Genomic DNA, 16553 nt, shown 5'->3' with positions numbered 1-16553 from the left:
TAGTTTTGTCTGGGTTTTGATAGTAAATAAATTCTAATCAGTAATTTACATGCAGATTAATGCATGTATAGACGTGTGTGTGCGTGCGTGTGTTTTCAGTGGGCCGGTCTGGATGAAGTGTCCAGGGCTGACTTTTTGTCCCAGTCCAGCCCTGAATGTACCCTACCTGCCAAATTTAGCGACATCATCCTTAATATAGCGGCAGAAACACACCACAGCCCAGCTTCGGGCAACGCATGCTGGAGAGTGACGAGGTGGCCGAGTGGTTAAGGCGATGGACTGCTAATCCATTGTGCTCTGCACGCGTGGGTTCGAATCCCATCCTCGTCGTTTGATGTGTTTAGTGTTTCGAGAGAGACAAGTGCGCCTGGCAAAGCCGTTCAATGTACCCTATCTGCCAAATTTAGCGACATCATCCTTAATATAGCTGCCAGAAACAGAGAGAAAATGTAGTGAACACGTCAACCGCACAGGTGCCCTTCAAGGCGAGCTTTAGCTGAATGTGTCAAGAGTGCAAAGTGCGCCTGGCAAAGCCATTCAAAGAACCTTGCTGCCAACTTTAACAACATCATCCTTAAAATAGCTGCCGAAACACACCACTGCCCAGCTTCGGGAAAACAGGTTTGGTCGAGTGACGAGGTGGCCGAGTGGTTAAGGCGATGGACTGCTAATCCATTGTGCTCTGCATGCGTGGGTTCGAATCCCATCCTCGTCGTTTGATGTCTTTAGTGTTTTCAGAGAGCCAAGTGTGCCTGGCAAAGCCGTTCAATGTACCCGGCCTGCCATGTTTAGCAAAGTCATCCTTAATATAGCGGCAGAAACACACCACAGCCCAGCTTTTGTTGTTTGATGTGTTTAGTGTTTCGAGAGAGACAAGTGTGCCTGGCAAAGGACCTTGCTGCCAACTTCAACGACGTCATCCTTAAAATAGCTGCAGAAACAGAGAGCCTAGCGAACAGGTCAACTGCAGGGGTGCCCCTCAAGGCAAGCTTTAGCTGAATTTCATTTTAATTGTAGCTGCAGAAAAAGCACCTGTTCATTTCTGAAAACATTGTCGAGGACAGGATCAAAACAAGAAGGCCCCTGTTGCATGGATATGACCTTTATAAAAACAAAAACACATTCTAAGGGAGGTCCAAATACTGACTACACCAACCGTCTTCAAGCTCATGTCTTCGCCGTCACAGTGAATGCAGCACTTTCAAGGAGCGAAAGCACAATTCTGTTCTTTCAACAAGTCTCAAAGCCTCCTAAGAGACCGTCAAAAATTGCCAAGGCTGACTATATTTCAAGTCATCCCAGCGGGGTATTGGGTAAAGTTTTCAACCAGCAAAAATCACGTCTCGGATAAACCTCATAGACTACGATATTGCCTCTGCGAAAGAATGCCGGCAAAAGGAGCAGCGTCTTCTGTGCTTTTATCTGGACATGGAACGACAGGGTGGTATCAAGCTTTAAACTGCCATGTAATAAGCTTTTGGGCACTGACGGCTGCATGGTGTGTCTACGAAACAGGTGAGGTATGTGCACAAAAAGGTTTTATCATTGTTATCTCTTCACTCAAAGAACAAAAAATGCGCTGCTTTCTAATTTTGGGGGGAGAGAATTGTGGATCCTGGTAGCAAAGGGGCGGAGTTATAAAGCTCAATGTCCAAGAATATGTTTGAGTTCGGGATCGATTCCACGAGCTCCCTACGAGGTTGGGTAGGATAATGAAGAGTGCACACTGCAAACATATTCGGAGAGAGGTCCAATGCAAGCTATGCTGCCTTTTTCTCGACCCAGGCGTTCTCTCTAGGTTCTTTCCAACAAATCAGAAGCAGCACACAAATGAAACATAAGCAGATCTCCCTCTATCAAAACAGTTGCGAGTCTCCTAACCCATAGAACCCAATGCTCCTTGCAGGTCAGTCGAAGGGTTACCTCTCTCATCAGCCAAACCATTTCCAACACAATATGGTGAACTGTATCTCCATCATGTTAATGAGATGGGGTTGAAAAGCACCAAATTACTACTTCCAACATCCAAAAAGTTGTGGCTAGGTGGCTGAGTGGTTAGGTGATGGACTGCTATTATGTTGTGTTGTGCACACGTGGGTTTGAATATCATCCTCGTCGTTTGATGTCTTTAGTGTTTTCAGAGAGCCAAGTGCGCCTGGCAAAGCCGTTCAATGTACCCTACCTGCCAAATTTAGCGACATCATCCTTAATATAGCTGCAGAAACAGAGAGAAAATGTAGTGAACACGTCAACCGCACAGGTGCCCCTCAAGGCGAGCTTTAGCTGAATGTGTCGAGAGAGCAAAGTGCGCCTGGCAAAGCCATTCAAAGAACCTTGCTGCCAACTTTAACAACATCATCCTTAAAATAGCTGCCGAAACACACCACTGCCCAGCTTCGGGAAAACAGGTCTGGTCGAGTGACGAGGTGGCCGAGTGGTTAAGGCGATGGACTGCTAATCCATTGTGCTCTGCACGCGTGGGTTTGAATCCCATCCTCGTCGTTTGATGTCTTTAGCGTTTTCAGAGAGCCAAGTGTGCCTGGCAAAGCCGTTCAATGTACCCGGCCTGCCATGTTTAGCAAAGTCATCCTTAATATAGCGGCAGAAACACACCACAGCCCAGCTTCGGGCAACACATGCAGGAGAGTGACGAGGTGGCCGAGTGGTTAAGGCGATGTACTGCTAATCCATTGTGCTCTGCACGCGTGGGTTCGAATCCCATCCTCGTCGTTTGATGTCTTTAGCGTTTTCAGAGAGCGAAGTGTGCCTGGCAAAGCCGTTCAATGTACCCGGCCTGCCATGTTTAGCAAAGTCATCCTTAATATAGCGGCAGAAACACACCACAGCCCAGCTTCGGGCAACACATGCTGGAGAGTGACGAGGTGGCCGAGTGGTTAAGGCGATGGACTGCTAATCCATTGTGCTCTGCACGCGTGGGTTCGAATCCCATCCTCGTCGTTTGATGTGTTTAGTGTTTCGAGAGAGACGAGTGCGCCTGGCAAAGCCGTTCAATGTACCCTACCTGCCAAATTTAGCGACATCATCCTTAATATAGCTGCAGAAACAGAGAGAAAATGTAGTGAACACGTCAACCGCACAGGTGCCCCTCAAGGCGAGCTTTAGCTGAATGTGTCGAGAGAGCAAAGTGCGCCTGGCAAAGCCATTCAAAGAACCTTGCTGCCAACTTTAACAACATCATCCTTAAAATAGCTGCCGAAACACACCACTGCCCAGCTTCGGGAAAACAGGTTTGGTCGAGTGACGAGGTGGCCGAGTGGTTAAGGCGATGGACTGCTAATCCATTGTGCTCTGCACGCGTGGGTTCGAATCCCATCCTCGTCGTTTGATGTCTTTAGCGTTTTCAGAGAGCCAAGTGTGCCTGGCAAAGCCGTTCAATGTACCCGGCCTGCCATATTTAGCAAAGTCATCCTTAATATAGCGGCAGAAACACACCACAGCCCAGCTTCGGGCAACACATGCAGGAGAGTGACGAGGTGGCCGAGTGGTTAAGGCGATGGACTGCTAATCCATTGTGCTCTGCACGCGTGGGTTCGAATCCCATCCTCGTCGTTTGATGTGTTTAGTGTTTCGAGAGAGACAAGTGCGCCTGGCAAAGCCGTTCAATGTACCCTACCTGCCAAATTTAGCGACATCCTCCTTAATATAGCGGCAGAAACACACCACAGCCCAGCTTCGGGCAACACATGCTGGAGAGTGACGAGGTGGCCGAGTGGTTAAGGCGATGGACTGCTAATCCATTGTGCTCTGCACGCGTGGGTTCGAATCCCATCCTCGTCGTTTGATGTGTTTAGTGTTTCGAGAGAGACAAGTGTGCCTGGCAAAGCCGTTCAATGTACCCTACCTGCCAAATTTAGCGACGTCATCCTTAATATAGCGGCAGAAACACACCACAGCCCAGCTTCGGGCAACGCATGCTGGAGAGTGACGAGGTGGCCGAGTGGTTAAGGCGATGGACTGCTAATCCATTGTGCTCTGCACGCGTGGGTTCGAATCCCATCCTCGTCGTTTGATGTGTTTAGTGTTTCGAGAGAGACAAGTGCGCCTGGCAAAGCCGTTCAATGTACCCTATCTGCCAAATTTAGCGACATCATCCTTAATATAGCTGCCAGAAACAGAGAGAAAATGTAGTGAACACGTCAACCGCACAGGTGCCCTTCAAGGCGAGCTTTAGCTGAATGTGTCAAGAGTGCAAAGTGCGCCTGGCAAAGCCATTCAAAGAACCTTGCTGCCAACTTTAACAACATCATCCTTAAAATAGCTGCCGAAACACACCACTGCCCAGCTTCGGGAAAACAGGTTTGGTCGAGTGACGAGGTGGCCGAGTGGTTAAGGCGATGGACTGCTAATCCATTGTGCTCTGCATGCGTGGGTTCGAATCCCATCCTCGTCGTTTGATGTCTTTAGTGTTTTCAGAGAGCCAAGTGTGCCTGGCAAAGCCGTTCAATGTACCCGGCCTGCCATGTTTAGCAAAGTCATCCTTAATATAGCGGCAGAAACACACCACAGCCCAGCTTTTGTTGTTTGATGTGTTTAGTGTTTCGAGAGAGACAAGTGTGCCTGGCAAAGGACCTTGCTGCCAACTTCAACGACGTCATCCTTAAAATAGCTGCAGAAACAGCTGCAGAAACAATGTTCATTTCTGAAAACATTGTCGAGGACAGGATCAAAACAAGAAGGCCCCTGTTGCATGGATATGACCTTTATAAAAACAAAAACACATTCTAAGGGAGGTCCAAATACTGACTACACCAACCGTCTTCAAGCTCATGTCTTCGCCGTCACAGTGAATGCAGCACTTTCAAGGAGCGAAAGCACAATTCTGTTCTTTCAACAAGTCTCAAAGCCTCCTAAGAGACCGTCAAAAATTGCCAAGGCTGACTATATTTCAAGTCATCCCAGCGGGGTATTGGGTAAAGTTTTCAACCAGCAAAAATCACGTCTCGGATAAACCTCATAGACTACGATATTGCCTCTGCGAAAGAATGCCGGCAAAAGGAGCAGCGTCTTCTGTGCTTTTATCTGGACATGGAACGACAGGGTGGTATCAAGCTTTAAACTGCCATGTAATAAGCTTTTGGGCACTGACGGCTGCATGGTGTGTCTACGAAACAGGTGAGGTATGTGCACAAAAAGGTTTTATCATTGTTATCTCTTCACTCAAAGAACAAAAAATGCGCTGCTTTCTAATTTTGGGGGGAGAGAATTGTGGATCCTGGTAGCAAAGGGGCGGAGTTATAAAGCTCAATGTCCAAGAATATGTTTGAGTTCGGGATCGATTCCACGAGCTCCCTACGAGGTTGGGTAGGATAATGAAGAGTGCACACTGCAAACATATTCGGAGAGAGGTCCAATGCAAGCTATGCTGCCTTTTTCTCGACCCAGGCGTTCTCTCTAGGTTCTTTCCAACAAATCAGAAGCAGCACACAAATGAAACATAAGCAGATCTCCCTCTATCAAAACAGTTGCGAGTCTCCTAACCCATAGAACCCAATGCTCCTTGCAGGTCAGTCGAAGGGTTACCTCTCTCATCAGCCAAACCATTTCCAACACAATATGGTGAACTGTATCTCCATCATGTTAATGAGATGGGGTTGAAAAGCACCAAATTACTACTTCCAACATCCAAAAAGTTGTGGCGAGGTGGCTGAGTGGTTAGGTGATGGACTGCTATTATGTTGTGTTGTGCACACGTGGGTTTGAATATCATCCTCGTCGTTTGATGTCTTTAGTGTTTTCAGAGAGCCAAGTGCGCCTGGCAAAGCCGTTCAATGTACCCTACCTGCCAAATTTAGCGACATCATCCTTAATATAGCTGCAGAAACAGAGAGAAAATGTAGTGAACACGTCAACCGCACAGGTGCCCCTCAAGGCGAGCTTTAGCTGAATGTGTCGAGAGAGCAAAGTGCGCCTGGCAAAGCCATTCAAAGAACCTTGCTGCCAACTTTAACAACATCATCCTTAAAATAGCTGCCGAAACACACCACTGCCCAGCTTCGGGAAAACAGGTCTGGTCGAGTGACGAGGTGGCCGAGTGGTTAAGGCGATGGACTGCTAATCCATTGTGCTCTGCACGCGTGGGTTCGAATCCCATCCTCGTCGTTTGATGTCTTTAGCGTTTTCAGAGAGCCAAGTGTGCCTGGCAAAGCCGTTCAATGTACCCGGCCTGCCATGTTTAGCAAAGTCATCCTTAATATAGCGGCAGAAACACACCACAGCCCAGCTTCGGGCAACACATGCAGGAGAGTGATGAGGTGGCCGAGTGGTTAAGGCGATGTACTGCTAATCCATTGTGCTCTGCACGCGTGGGTTCGAATCCCATCCTCGTCGTTTGATGTCTTTAGCGTTTTCAGAGAGCGAAGTGTGCCTGGCAAAGCCGTTCAATGTACCCGGCCTGCCATGTTTAGCAAAGTCATCCTTAATATAGCGGCAGAAACACACCACAGCCCAGCTTCGGGCAACACATGCTGGAGAGTGACGAGGTGGCCGAGTGGTTAAGGCGATGGACTGCTAATCCATTGTGCTCTGCACGCGTGGGTTCGAATCCCATCCTCGTCGTTTGATGTGTTTAGTGTTTCGAGAGAGACGAGTGCGCCTGGCAAAGCCGTTCAATGTACCCTACCTGCCAAATTTAGCGACATCATCCTTAATATAGCTGCAGAAACAGAGAGAAAATGTAGTGAACACGTCAACCGCACAGGTGCCCCTCAAGGCGAGCTTTAGCTGAATGTGTCGAGAGAGCAAAGTGCGCCTGGCAAAGCCATTCAAAGAACCTTGCTGCCAACTTTAACAACATCATCCTTAAAATAGCTGCCGAAACACACCACTGCCCAGCTTCGGGAAAACAGGTGTGGTCGAGTGACGAGGTGGCAGAGTGGTTAAGGCGATGGACTGCTAATCCATTGTGCTCTGCACGCGTGGGTTCGAATCCCGTCCTCGTCGTTTGATGTCTTTAGTGTTTTCAGAGAGCCAAGTGTGCCTGGCAAAGCCGTTCAATGTACCCGGCCTGCCATGTTTAGCAAAGTCATCCTTAATATAGCGGCAGAAACACACCACAGCCCAGCTTCGGGCAACACATGCAGGCGAGTGACGAGGTGGCCGAGTGGTTAAGGCGATGGACTGCTAATCGATTGTGCTCTGCACGCGTGGGTTCGAATTCCATCCTTGTCGTTTGATGTGTTTAGTGTTTCGAGAGAGACAAGTGCGCCTGGCAAAGGACCTTGCTGCCAACTTTAACGACGTCATCCTTAAAATAGCTGCAGAAACAGAGAGCCTAGCGAACAGGTCAACTGCAGGGGTGCCCCTCAAGGCAAGCTTTAGCTGAATTTCATTTTAATTGTAGCTGCAGAAAAAGCACCTGTTCATTTCTGAAAACATTGTCGAGGACAGGATCAAAACAAGAAGGCCCCTGTTGCATGGATATGACCTTTATAAAAACAAAAACACATTCTAAGGGAGGTCCAAATACTGACTACACCAACCGTCTTCAAGCTCATGTCTTCACCGTCACAGTGAATGCAGCACTTTCAAGGAGCGAAAGCACAATTCTGTTCTTTCAACAAGTCTCAAAGCCTCCTAAGAGACCGTCAAAAATTGCCAAGGCTGACTATATTTCAAGTCATCCCAGCGGGGTATTGGGTAAAGTTTTCAACCAGCAAAGATCACGTCTCAGATAAACCTCATAGACTACGATATTGCCTCTGCGAAAGAATGCCGGCAAAAGGAGCAGCGTCTTCTGTGCTTTTATCTGGACATGGAACGACAGGGTGGTATCAAGCTTTAAACTGCCATGTAATAAGCTTTTGGGCACTGACGGCTGCATGGTGTGTCTACGAAACAGGTGAGGTATGTGCACAAAAAGGTTTTATCATTGTTATCTCTTCACTCAAAGAACAAAAAATGCGCTGCTTTCTAATTTTGGGGGGAGAGAATTGTGGATCCTGGTAGCAAAGGGGCGGAGTTATAAAGCTCAATGTCCAAGAATATGTTTGAGTTCGGGATCGATTCCACGAGCTCCCTACGAGGTTGGGTAGGATAATGAAGAGTGCACACTGCAAACATATTCGGAGAGAGGTCCAATGCAAGCTATGCTGCCTTTTTCTCGACCCAGGCGTTCTCTCTAGGTTCTTTCCAACAAATCAGAAGCAGCACACAAATGAAACATAAGCAGATCTCCCTCTATCAAAACAGTTGTGAGTCTCCTAACCCATAGAACCCAATGCTCCTTGCAGGTCAGTCGAAGGGTTACCTCTCTCATCAGCCAAACCATTTCCAACACAATATGGTGAACTGTATCTCCATCATGTTAATGAGATGGGGTTGAAAAGCACCAAATTACTACTTCCAACATCCAAAAAGTTGTGGCGAGGTGGCTGAGTGGTTAGGTGATGGACTGCTATTATGTTGTGTTGTGCACACGTGGGTTTGAATATCATCCTCGTCGTTTGATGTCTTTAGTGTTTTCAGAGAGCCAAGTGCGCCTGGCAAAGCCGTTCAATGTACCCTACCTGCCAAATTTAGCGACATCATCCTTAATATAGCTGCAGAAACAGAGAGAAAATGTAGTGAACACGTCAACCGCACAGGTGCCCCTCAAGGCGAGCTTTAGCTGAATGTGTCGAGAGAGCAAAGTGCGCCTGGCAAAGCCATTCAAAGAACCTTGCTGCCAACTTTAACAACATCATCCTTAAAATAGCTGCCGAAACACACCACTGCCCAGCTTCGGGAAAACAGGTCTGGTCGAGTGACGAGGTGGCCGAGTGGTTAAGGCGATGGACTGCTAATCCATTGTGCTCTGCACGCGTGGGTTCGAATCCCATCCTCGTCGTTTGATGTCTTTAGCGTTTTCAGAGAGCCAAGTGTGCCTGGCAAAGCCGTTCAATGTACCCGGCCTGCCATGTTTAGCAAAGTCATCCTTAATATAGCGGCAGAAACACACCACAGCCCAGCTTCGGGCAACACATGCAGGAGAGTGACGAGGTGGCCGAGTGGTTAAGGCGATGTACTGCTAATCCATTGTGCTCTGCACACGTGGGTTCGAATCCCATCCTCGTCGTTTGATGTCTTTAGCGTTTTCAGAGAGCGAAGTGTGCCTGGCAAAGCCGTTCAATGTACCCGGCCTGCCATGTTTAGCAAAGTCATCCTTAATATAGCGGCAGAAACACACCACAGCCCAGCTTCGGGCAACACATGCTGGAGAGTGACGAGGTGGCCGAGTGGTTAAGGCGATGGACTGCTAATCCATTGTGCTCTGCACGCGTGGGTTCGAATCCCATCCTCGTCGTTTGATGTGTTTAGTGTTTCGAGAGAGACGAGTGCGCCTGGCAAAGCCGTTCAATGTACCCTACCTGCCAAATTTAGCGACATCATCCTTAATATAGCTGCAGAAACAGAGAGAAAATGTAGTGAACACGTCAACCGCACAGGTGCCCCTCAAGGCGAGCTTTAGCTGAATGTGTCGAGAGAGCAAAGTGCGCCTGGCAAAGCCATTCAAAGAACCTTGCTGCCAACTTTAACAACATCATCCTTAAAATAGCTGCCGAAACACACCACTGCCCAGCTTCGGGAAAACAGGTGTGGTCGAGTGACAAGGTGGCCGAGTGGTTAAGGCGATGGACTGCTAATCCATTGTGCTCTGCACGCGTGGGTTCGAATCCCATCCTCGTCGTTTGATGTCTTTAGTGTTTTCAGAGAGCCAAGTGTGCCTGGCAAAGCCGTTCAATGTACCCGGCCTGCCATGTTTAGCAAAGTCATCCTTAATATAGTGGCAGAAACACACCACAGCCCAGCTTCGGGCAACACATGCAGGCGAGTGACGAGGTGGCCGAGTGGTTAAGGCGATGGACTGCTAATCGATTGTGCTCTGCACGCGTGGGTTCGAATTCCATCCTTGTCGTTTGATGTGTTTAGTGTTTCGAGAGAGACAAGTGCGCCTGGCAAAGGACCTTGCTGCCAACTTTAACGACGTCATCCTTAAAATAGCTGCAGAAACAGAGAGCCTAGCGAACAGGTCAACTGCAGGGGTGCCCCTCAAGGCAAGCTTTAGCTGAATTTCATTTTAATTGTAGCTGCAGAAAAAGCACCTGTTCATTTCTGAAAACATTGTCGAGGACAGGATCAAAACAAGAAGGCCCCTGTTGCATGGATATGACCTTTATAAAAACAAAAACACATTCTAAGGGTGGTCCAAATACTGACTACACCAACCGTCTTCAAGCTCATGTCTTCGCCGTCACAGTGAATGCAGCACTTTCAAGGAGCGAAAGCACAATTCTGTTCTTTCAACAAGTCTCAAAGCCTCCTAAGAGACCGTCAAAAATTGCCAAGGCTGACTATATTTCAAGTCATCCCAGCGGGGTATTGGGTAAAGTTTTCAACCAGCAAAAATCACGTCTCGGATAAACCTCATAGACTACGATATTGCCTCTGCGAAAGAATGCCGGCAAAAGGAGCAGCGTCTTCTGTGCTTTTATCTGGACATGGAACGACAGGGTGGTATCAAGCTTTAAACTGCCATGTAATAAGCTTTTGGGCACTGACGGCTGCATGGTGTGTCTACGAAACAGGTGAGGTATGTGCACAAAAAGGTTTTATCATTGTTATCTCTTCACTCAAAGAACAAAAAATGCGCTGCTTTCTAATTTTGGGGGGAGAGAATTGTGGATCCTGGTAGCAAAGGGGCGGAGTTATAAAGCTCAATGTCCAAGAATATGTTTGAGTTCGGGATCGATTCCACGAGCTCCCTACGAGGTTGGGTAGGATAATGAAGAGTGCACACTGCAAACATATTCGGAGAGAGGTCCAATGCAAGCTATGCTGCCTTTTTCTCGACCCAGGCGTTCTCTCTAGGTTCTTTCCAACAAATCAGAAGCAGCACACAAATGAAACATAAGCAGATCTCCCTCTATCAAAACAGTTGTGAGTCTCCTAACCCATAGAACCCAATGCTCCTTGCAGGTCAGTCGAAGGGTTACCTCTCTCATCAGCCAAACCATTTCCAACACAATATGGTGAACTGTATCTCCATCATGTTAATGAGATGGGGTTGAAAAGCACCAAATTACTACTTCCAACATCCAAAAAGTTGTGGCGAGGTGGCTGAGTGGTTAGGTGATGGACTGCTATTATGTTGTGTTGTGCACACGTGGGTTTGAATATCATCCTCGTCGTTTGATGTCTTTAGTGTTTTCAGAGAGCCAAGTGCGCCTGGCAAAGCCGTTCAATGTACCCTACCTGCCAAATTTAGCGACATCATCCTTAATATAGCTGCAGAAACAGAGAGAAAATGTAGTGAACACGTCAACCGCACAGGTGCCCCTCAAGGCGAGCTTTAGCTGAATGTGTCGAGAGAGCAAAGTGCGCCTGGCAAAGCCATTCAAAGAACCTTGCTGCAAAGTCATCCTTAATATAGCGGCAGAAACACACCACAGCCCAGCTTCGGGCAACACATGCAGGAGAGTGACGAGGTGGCCGAGTGGTTAAGGCGATGTACTGCTAATCCATTGTGCTCTGCACACGTGGGTTCGAATCCCATCCTCGTCGTTTGATGTCTTTAGCGTTTTCAGAGAGCGAAGTGTGCCTGGCAAAGCCGTTCAATGTACCCGGCCTGCCATGTTTAGCAAAGTCATCCTTAATATAGCGGCAGAAACACACCACAGCCCAGCTTCGGGCAACACATGCTGGAGAGTGACGAGGTGGCCGAGTGGTTAAGGCGATGGACTGCTAATCCATTGTGCTCTGCACGCGTGGGTTCGAATCCCATCCTTGTCGTTTGATGTCTTTAGTGTTTTCAGAGAGCCAAGTGCGCCTGGCAAAGCCGTTCAATGTACCCTACCTGCCAAATTTAGCGACATCATCCTTAATATAGCTGCAGAAACAGAGAGAAAATGTAGTGAACACGTCAACCGCACAGGTGCCCCTCAAGGCGAGCTTTAGCTGAATGTGTCGAGAGAGCAAAGTGCGCCTGGCAAAGCCATTCAAAGAACCTTGCTGCCAACTTTAACAACATCATCCTTAAAATAGCTGCCGAAACACACCACTGCCCAGCTTCGGGAAAACAGGTGTGGTCGAGTGACGAGGTGGCCGAGTGGTTAAGGCGATGGACTGCTAATCCATTGTGCTCTGCACGCGTGGGTTCGAATCCCATCCTCGTCGTTTGATGTCTTTAGTGTTTTCAGAGAGCCAAGTGTGCCTGGCAAAGCCGTTCAATGTACCCGGCCTGCCATGTTTAGCAAAGTCATCCTTAATATAGTGGCAGAAACACACCACAGCCCAGCTTCGGGCAACACATGCAGGCGAGTGACGAGGTGGCCGAGTGGTTAAGGCGATGGACTGCTAATCTATTGTGCTCTGCACGCGTGGGTTCGAATTCCATCCTTGTCGTTTGATGTGTTTAGTGTTTCGAGAGAGACAAGTGCGCCTGGCAAAGGACCTTGCTGCCAACTTTAACGACGTCATCCTTAAAATAGCTGCAGAAACAGAGAGCCTAGCGAACAGGTCAACTGCAGGGGTGCCCCTCAAGGCAAGCTTTAGCTGAATTTCATTTTAATTGTAGCTGCAGAAAAAGCACCTGTTCATTTCTGAAAACATTGTCGAGGACAGGATCAAAACAAGAAGGCCCCTGTTGCATGGATATGACCTTTATAAAAACAAAAACACATTCTAAGGGTGGTCCAAATACTGACTACACCAACCGTCTTCAAGCTCATGTCTTCGCCGTCACAGTGAATGCAGCACTTTCAAGGAGCGAAAGCACAATTCTGTTCTTTCAACAAGTCTCAAAGCCTCCTAAGAGACCGTCAAAAATTGCCAAGGCTGACTATATTTCAAGTCATCCCAGCGGGGTATTGGGTAAAGTTTTCAACCAGCAAAAATCACGTCTCGGATAAACCTCATAGACTACGATATTGCCTCTGCGAAAGAATGCCGGCAAAAGGAGCAGCGTCTTCTGTGCTTTTATCTGGACATGGAACGACAGGGTGGTATCAAGCTTTAAACTGCCATGTAATAAGCTTTTGGGCACTGACGGCTGCATGGTGTGTCTACGAAACAGGTGAGGTATGTGCACAAAAAGGTTTTATCATTGTTATCTCTTCACTCAAAGAACAAAAAATGCGCTGCTTTCTAATTTTGGGGGGAGAGAATTGTGGATCCTGGTAGCAAAGGGGCGGAGTTATAAAGCTCAATGTCCAAGAATATGTTTGAGTTCGGGATCGATTCCACGAGCTCCCTACGAGGTTGGGTAGGATAATGAAGAGTGCACACTGCAAACATATTCGGAGAGAGGTCCAATGCAAGCTATGCTGCCTTTTTCTCGACCCAGGCGTTCTCTCTAGGTTCTTTCCAACAAATCAGAAGCAGCACACAAATGAAACATAAGCAGATCTCCCTCTATCAAAACAGTTGTGAGTCTCCTAACCCATAGAACCCAATGCTCCTTGCAGGTCAGTCGAAGGGTTACCTCTCTCATTAGCCAAACCATTTCCAACACAATATGGTGAACTGTATCTCCATCATGTTAATGAGATGGGGTTGAAAAGCACCAAATTACTACTTCCAACATCCAAAAAGTTGTGGCGAGGTGGCTGAGTGGTTAGGTGATGGACTGCTATTATGTTGTGTTGTGCACACGTGGGTTTGAATATCATCCTCGTCGTTTGATGTCTTTAGTGTTTTCAGAGAGCCAAGTGCGCCTGGCAAAGCCGTTCAATGTACCCTACCTGCCAAATTTAGCGACATCATCCTTAATATAGCTGCAGAAACAGAGAGAAAATGTAGTGAACACGTCAACCGCACAGGTGCCCCTAAAGGCGAGCTTTAGCTGAATGTGTCGAGAGAGCAAAGTGCGCCTGGCAAAGCCATTCAAAGAACCTTGCTGCCAACTTTAACAACATCATCCTTAAAATAGCTGCCGAAACACACCACTGCCCAGCTTCGGGAAAACAGGTCTGGTCGAGTGACGAGGTGGCCGAGTGGTTAAGGCGATGGACTGCTAATCCATTGTGCTCTGCACGCGTGGGTTCGAATCCCATCCTCGTCGTTTGATGTCTTTAGCGTTTTCAGAGAGCCAAGTGTGCCTGGCAAAGCCGTTCAATGTACCCGGCCTGCCATGTTTAGCAAAGTCATCCTTAATATAGCGGCAGAAACACACCACAGCCCAGCTTCGGGCAACACATGCAGGAGAGTGACGAGGTGGCCGAGTGGTTAAGGCGATGTACTGCTAATCCATTGTGCTCTGCACACGTGGGTTCGAATCCCATCCTCGTCGTTTGATGTCTTTAGCGTTTTCAGAGAGCGAAGTGTGCCTGGCAAAGCCGTTCAATGTACCCGGCCTGCAATGTTTAGCAAAGTCATCCTTAATATAGCGGCAGAAACACACCACAGCCCAGCTTCGGGCAACACATGCTGGAGAGTGACGAGGTGGCCGAGTGGTTAAGGCGATGGACTGCTAATCCATTGTGCTCTGCACGCGTGGGTTCGAATCCCATCCTCGTCGTTTGATGTGTTTAGTGTTTCGAGAGAGACGAGTGCGCCTGGCAAAGCCGTTCAATGTACCCTACCTGCCAAATTTAGCGACATCATCCTTAATATAGCTGCAGAAACAGAGAGAAAATGTAGTGAACACGTCAACCGCACAGGTGCCCCTCAAGGCGAGCTTTAGCTGAATGTGTCGAGAGAGCAAAGTGCGCCTGGCAAAGCCATTCAAAGAACCTTGCTGCCAACTTTAACAACATCATCCTTAAAATAGCTGCCGAAACACACCACTGCCCAGCTTCGGGAAAACAGGTTTGGTCGAGTGACGAGGTGGCCGAGTGGTTAAGGCGATGGACTGCTAATCCATTGTGCTCTGCACGCGTGGGTTCGAATCCCATCCTCGTCGTTTGATGTCTTTAGCGTTTTCAGAGAGCCAAGTGTGCCTGGCAAAGCCGTTCAATGTACCCGGCCTGCCATGTTTAGCAAAGTCATCCTTAATATAGCGGCAGAAACACACCACAGCCCAGCTTCGGGCAACACATGCAGGCGAGTGACGAGGTGGCCGAGTGGTTAAGGCGATGGACTGCTAATCGATTGTGCTCTGCACGCGTGGGTTCGAATTCCATCCTTGTCGTTTGATGTGTTTAGTGTTTCGAGAGAGACAAGTGCGCCTGGCAAAGGACCTTGCTGCCAACTTTAACGACGTCATCGTTAAAATAGCTGCAGAAACAGAGAGCCTAGCGAACAGGTCAACTGCAGGGGTGCCCCTCAAGGCAAGCTTTAGCTGAATTTCATTTTAATTGTAGCTGCAGAAAAAGCACCTGTTCATTTCTGAAAACATTGTCGAGGACAGGATCAAAACAAGAAGGCCCCTGTTGCATGGATATGACCTTTATAAAAACAAAAACACATTCTAAGGGAGGTCCAAATACTGACTACACCAACCGTCTTCAAGCTCATGTCTTCGCCGTCACAGTGAATGCAGCACTTTCAAGGAGCGAAAGCACAATTCTGTTCTTTCAACAAGTCTTAAAGCCTCCTAAGAGACCGTCAAAAATTGCCAAGGCTGACTATATTTCAAGTCATCCCAGCGGGGTATTGGGTAAAGTTTTCAACCAGCAAAGATCACGTCTCGGATAAACCTCATAGACTACGATATTGCCTCTGCGAAAGAATGCCGGCAAAAGGAGCAGCGTCTTCCGTGCTTTTATCTGGACATGGAACGACAGGGTGGTATCAAGCTTTAAACTGCCATGTAATAAGCTTTTGGGCACTGACGGCTGCATGGTGTGTCTACGAAACAGGTGAGGTATGTGCACAAAAAGGTTTTATCATTGTTATCTCTTCACTCAAAGAACAAAAAATGCGCTGCTTTCTAATTTTGGGGGGAGAGAATTGTGGATCCTGGTAGCAAAGGGGCGGAGTTATAAAGCTCAATGTCCAAGAATATGTTTGAGTTCGGGATCGATTCCACGAGCTCCCTACGAGGTTGGGTAGGATAATGAAGAGTGCACACTGCAAACATATTCTGAGAGAGGTCCAATGCAAGCTATGCTGCCTTTTTCTCGACCCAGGCGTTCTCTCTAGGTTCTTTCCAACAAATCAGAAGCAGCACACAAATGAAACATAAGCAGATCTCCCTCTATCAAAACAGTTGTGAGTCTCCTAACCCATAGAACCCAATGCTCCTTGCAGGTCAGTCGAAGGGTTACCTCTCTCATCAGCCAAACCATTTCCAACACAATATGGTGAACTGTATCTCCATCATGTTAATGAGATGGGGTTGAAAAGCACCAAATTACTACTTCCAACATCCAAAAGGTTGTGGCGAGGTGGCCGAGTGGTTAGGTGATGGACTGCTATTATGTTGTGTTGTGCACACGTGGGTTTGAATATCATCCTCGTCGTTTGATGTCTTTAGTGTTTTCAGAGAGCCAAGTGCGCCTGGCAAAGCCGTTCAATGTACCCTACCTGCCAAATTTAGCGACATCATCCTTAATATAGCTGCAGAAACAGAGAGAAAATGTAGTGAACACGTCAACCGCACAGGTGCCCCTCAAGGC

At 47.9% G+C, this 16553-nt stretch overlaps 20 non-coding genes across 20 annotated transcripts; 14 read left to right on the top strand and 6 right to left on the bottom strand.

Moving 5' to 3' along the window:
- The first annotated feature begins 248 nt into the window (after positions 1-248).
- trnas-gcu (transfer RNA serine (anticodon GCU)) lies at positions 249-330 on the top strand. Its single transcript has one exon. It is a non-coding gene; the product is annotated as a tRNA-Ser (tRNA).
- A 916-nt stretch (positions 331-1246) lies between these two features.
- On the bottom strand, positions 1247-1387 carry LOC148980552 (U4 spliceosomal RNA). The gene has a single exon (XR_016168754.1). It is a non-coding gene; the product is annotated as a U4 spliceosomal RNA (small nuclear RNA).
- Positions 1388-2876: 1489 nt separating this feature from the next.
- Positions 2877-2958, top strand: trnas-gcu (transfer RNA serine (anticodon GCU)). The gene has a single exon. It is a non-coding gene; the product is annotated as a tRNA-Ser (tRNA).
- Positions 2959-3260: 302 nt separating this feature from the next.
- trnas-gcu (transfer RNA serine (anticodon GCU)) lies at positions 3261-3342 on the top strand. Its single transcript has one exon. It is a non-coding gene; the product is annotated as a tRNA-Ser (tRNA).
- Positions 3343-3488: 146 nt separating this feature from the next.
- On the top strand, positions 3489-3570 carry trnas-gcu (transfer RNA serine (anticodon GCU)). The gene has a single exon. It is a non-coding gene; the product is annotated as a tRNA-Ser (tRNA).
- Positions 3571-3716: 146 nt separating this feature from the next.
- trnas-gcu (transfer RNA serine (anticodon GCU)) lies at positions 3717-3798 on the top strand. The gene has a single exon. It is a non-coding gene; the product is annotated as a tRNA-Ser (tRNA).
- A 146-nt stretch (positions 3799-3944) lies between these two features.
- On the top strand, positions 3945-4026 carry trnas-gcu (transfer RNA serine (anticodon GCU)). The gene has a single exon. It is a non-coding gene; the product is annotated as a tRNA-Ser (tRNA).
- Positions 4027-4864: 838 nt separating this feature from the next.
- On the bottom strand, positions 4865-5005 carry LOC148980546 (U4 spliceosomal RNA). Its single transcript, XR_016168753.1, has one exon. It is a non-coding gene; the product is annotated as a U4 spliceosomal RNA (small nuclear RNA).
- A 1033-nt stretch (positions 5006-6038) lies between these two features.
- trnas-gcu (transfer RNA serine (anticodon GCU)) lies at positions 6039-6120 on the top strand. The gene has a single exon. It is a non-coding gene; the product is annotated as a tRNA-Ser (tRNA).
- A 374-nt stretch (positions 6121-6494) lies between these two features.
- On the top strand, positions 6495-6576 carry trnas-gcu (transfer RNA serine (anticodon GCU)). The gene has a single exon. It is a non-coding gene; the product is annotated as a tRNA-Ser (tRNA).
- A 1013-nt stretch (positions 6577-7589) lies between these two features.
- On the bottom strand, positions 7590-7730 carry LOC148980543 (U4 spliceosomal RNA). Its single transcript, XR_016168722.1, has one exon. It is a non-coding gene; the product is annotated as a U4 spliceosomal RNA (small nuclear RNA).
- Positions 7731-8763: 1033 nt separating this feature from the next.
- On the top strand, positions 8764-8845 carry trnas-gcu (transfer RNA serine (anticodon GCU)). The gene has a single exon. It is a non-coding gene; the product is annotated as a tRNA-Ser (tRNA).
- A 374-nt stretch (positions 8846-9219) lies between these two features.
- On the top strand, positions 9220-9301 carry trnas-gcu (transfer RNA serine (anticodon GCU)). Its single transcript has one exon. It is a non-coding gene; the product is annotated as a tRNA-Ser (tRNA).
- Positions 9302-10314: 1013 nt separating this feature from the next.
- Positions 10315-10455, bottom strand: LOC148980540 (U4 spliceosomal RNA). Its single transcript, XR_016168752.1, has one exon. It is a non-coding gene; the product is annotated as a U4 spliceosomal RNA (small nuclear RNA).
- Positions 10456-12089: 1634 nt separating this feature from the next.
- Positions 12090-12171, top strand: trnas-gcu (transfer RNA serine (anticodon GCU)). Its single transcript has one exon. It is a non-coding gene; the product is annotated as a tRNA-Ser (tRNA).
- A 629-nt stretch (positions 12172-12800) lies between these two features.
- Positions 12801-12941, bottom strand: LOC148980538 (U4 spliceosomal RNA). The gene has a single exon (XR_016168751.1). It is a non-coding gene; the product is annotated as a U4 spliceosomal RNA (small nuclear RNA).
- A 1033-nt stretch (positions 12942-13974) lies between these two features.
- Positions 13975-14056, top strand: trnas-gcu (transfer RNA serine (anticodon GCU)). The gene has a single exon. It is a non-coding gene; the product is annotated as a tRNA-Ser (tRNA).
- Positions 14057-14430: 374 nt separating this feature from the next.
- On the top strand, positions 14431-14512 carry trnas-gcu (transfer RNA serine (anticodon GCU)). Its single transcript has one exon. It is a non-coding gene; the product is annotated as a tRNA-Ser (tRNA).
- A 302-nt stretch (positions 14513-14814) lies between these two features.
- On the top strand, positions 14815-14896 carry trnas-gcu (transfer RNA serine (anticodon GCU)). The gene has a single exon. It is a non-coding gene; the product is annotated as a tRNA-Ser (tRNA).
- Positions 14897-15525: 629 nt separating this feature from the next.
- Positions 15526-15666, bottom strand: LOC148980534 (U4 spliceosomal RNA). Its single transcript, XR_016168639.1, has one exon. It is a non-coding gene; the product is annotated as a U4 spliceosomal RNA (small nuclear RNA).
- Positions 15667-16553: the final 887 nt, after the last annotated feature.

Source organism: Pimephales promelas, chromosome 5, assembly GCF_988280905.1.
Source record: "Pimephales promelas chromosome 5, fPimPro1.hap1.1, whole genome shotgun sequence".
Lineage (NCBI taxonomy): Eukaryota > Metazoa > Chordata > Actinopteri > Cypriniformes > Leuciscidae > Pimephales > Pimephales promelas.
Note: the sequence above shows the minus strand (reverse complement) of the source record. Positions and strands in the feature narration are given on the sequence as shown.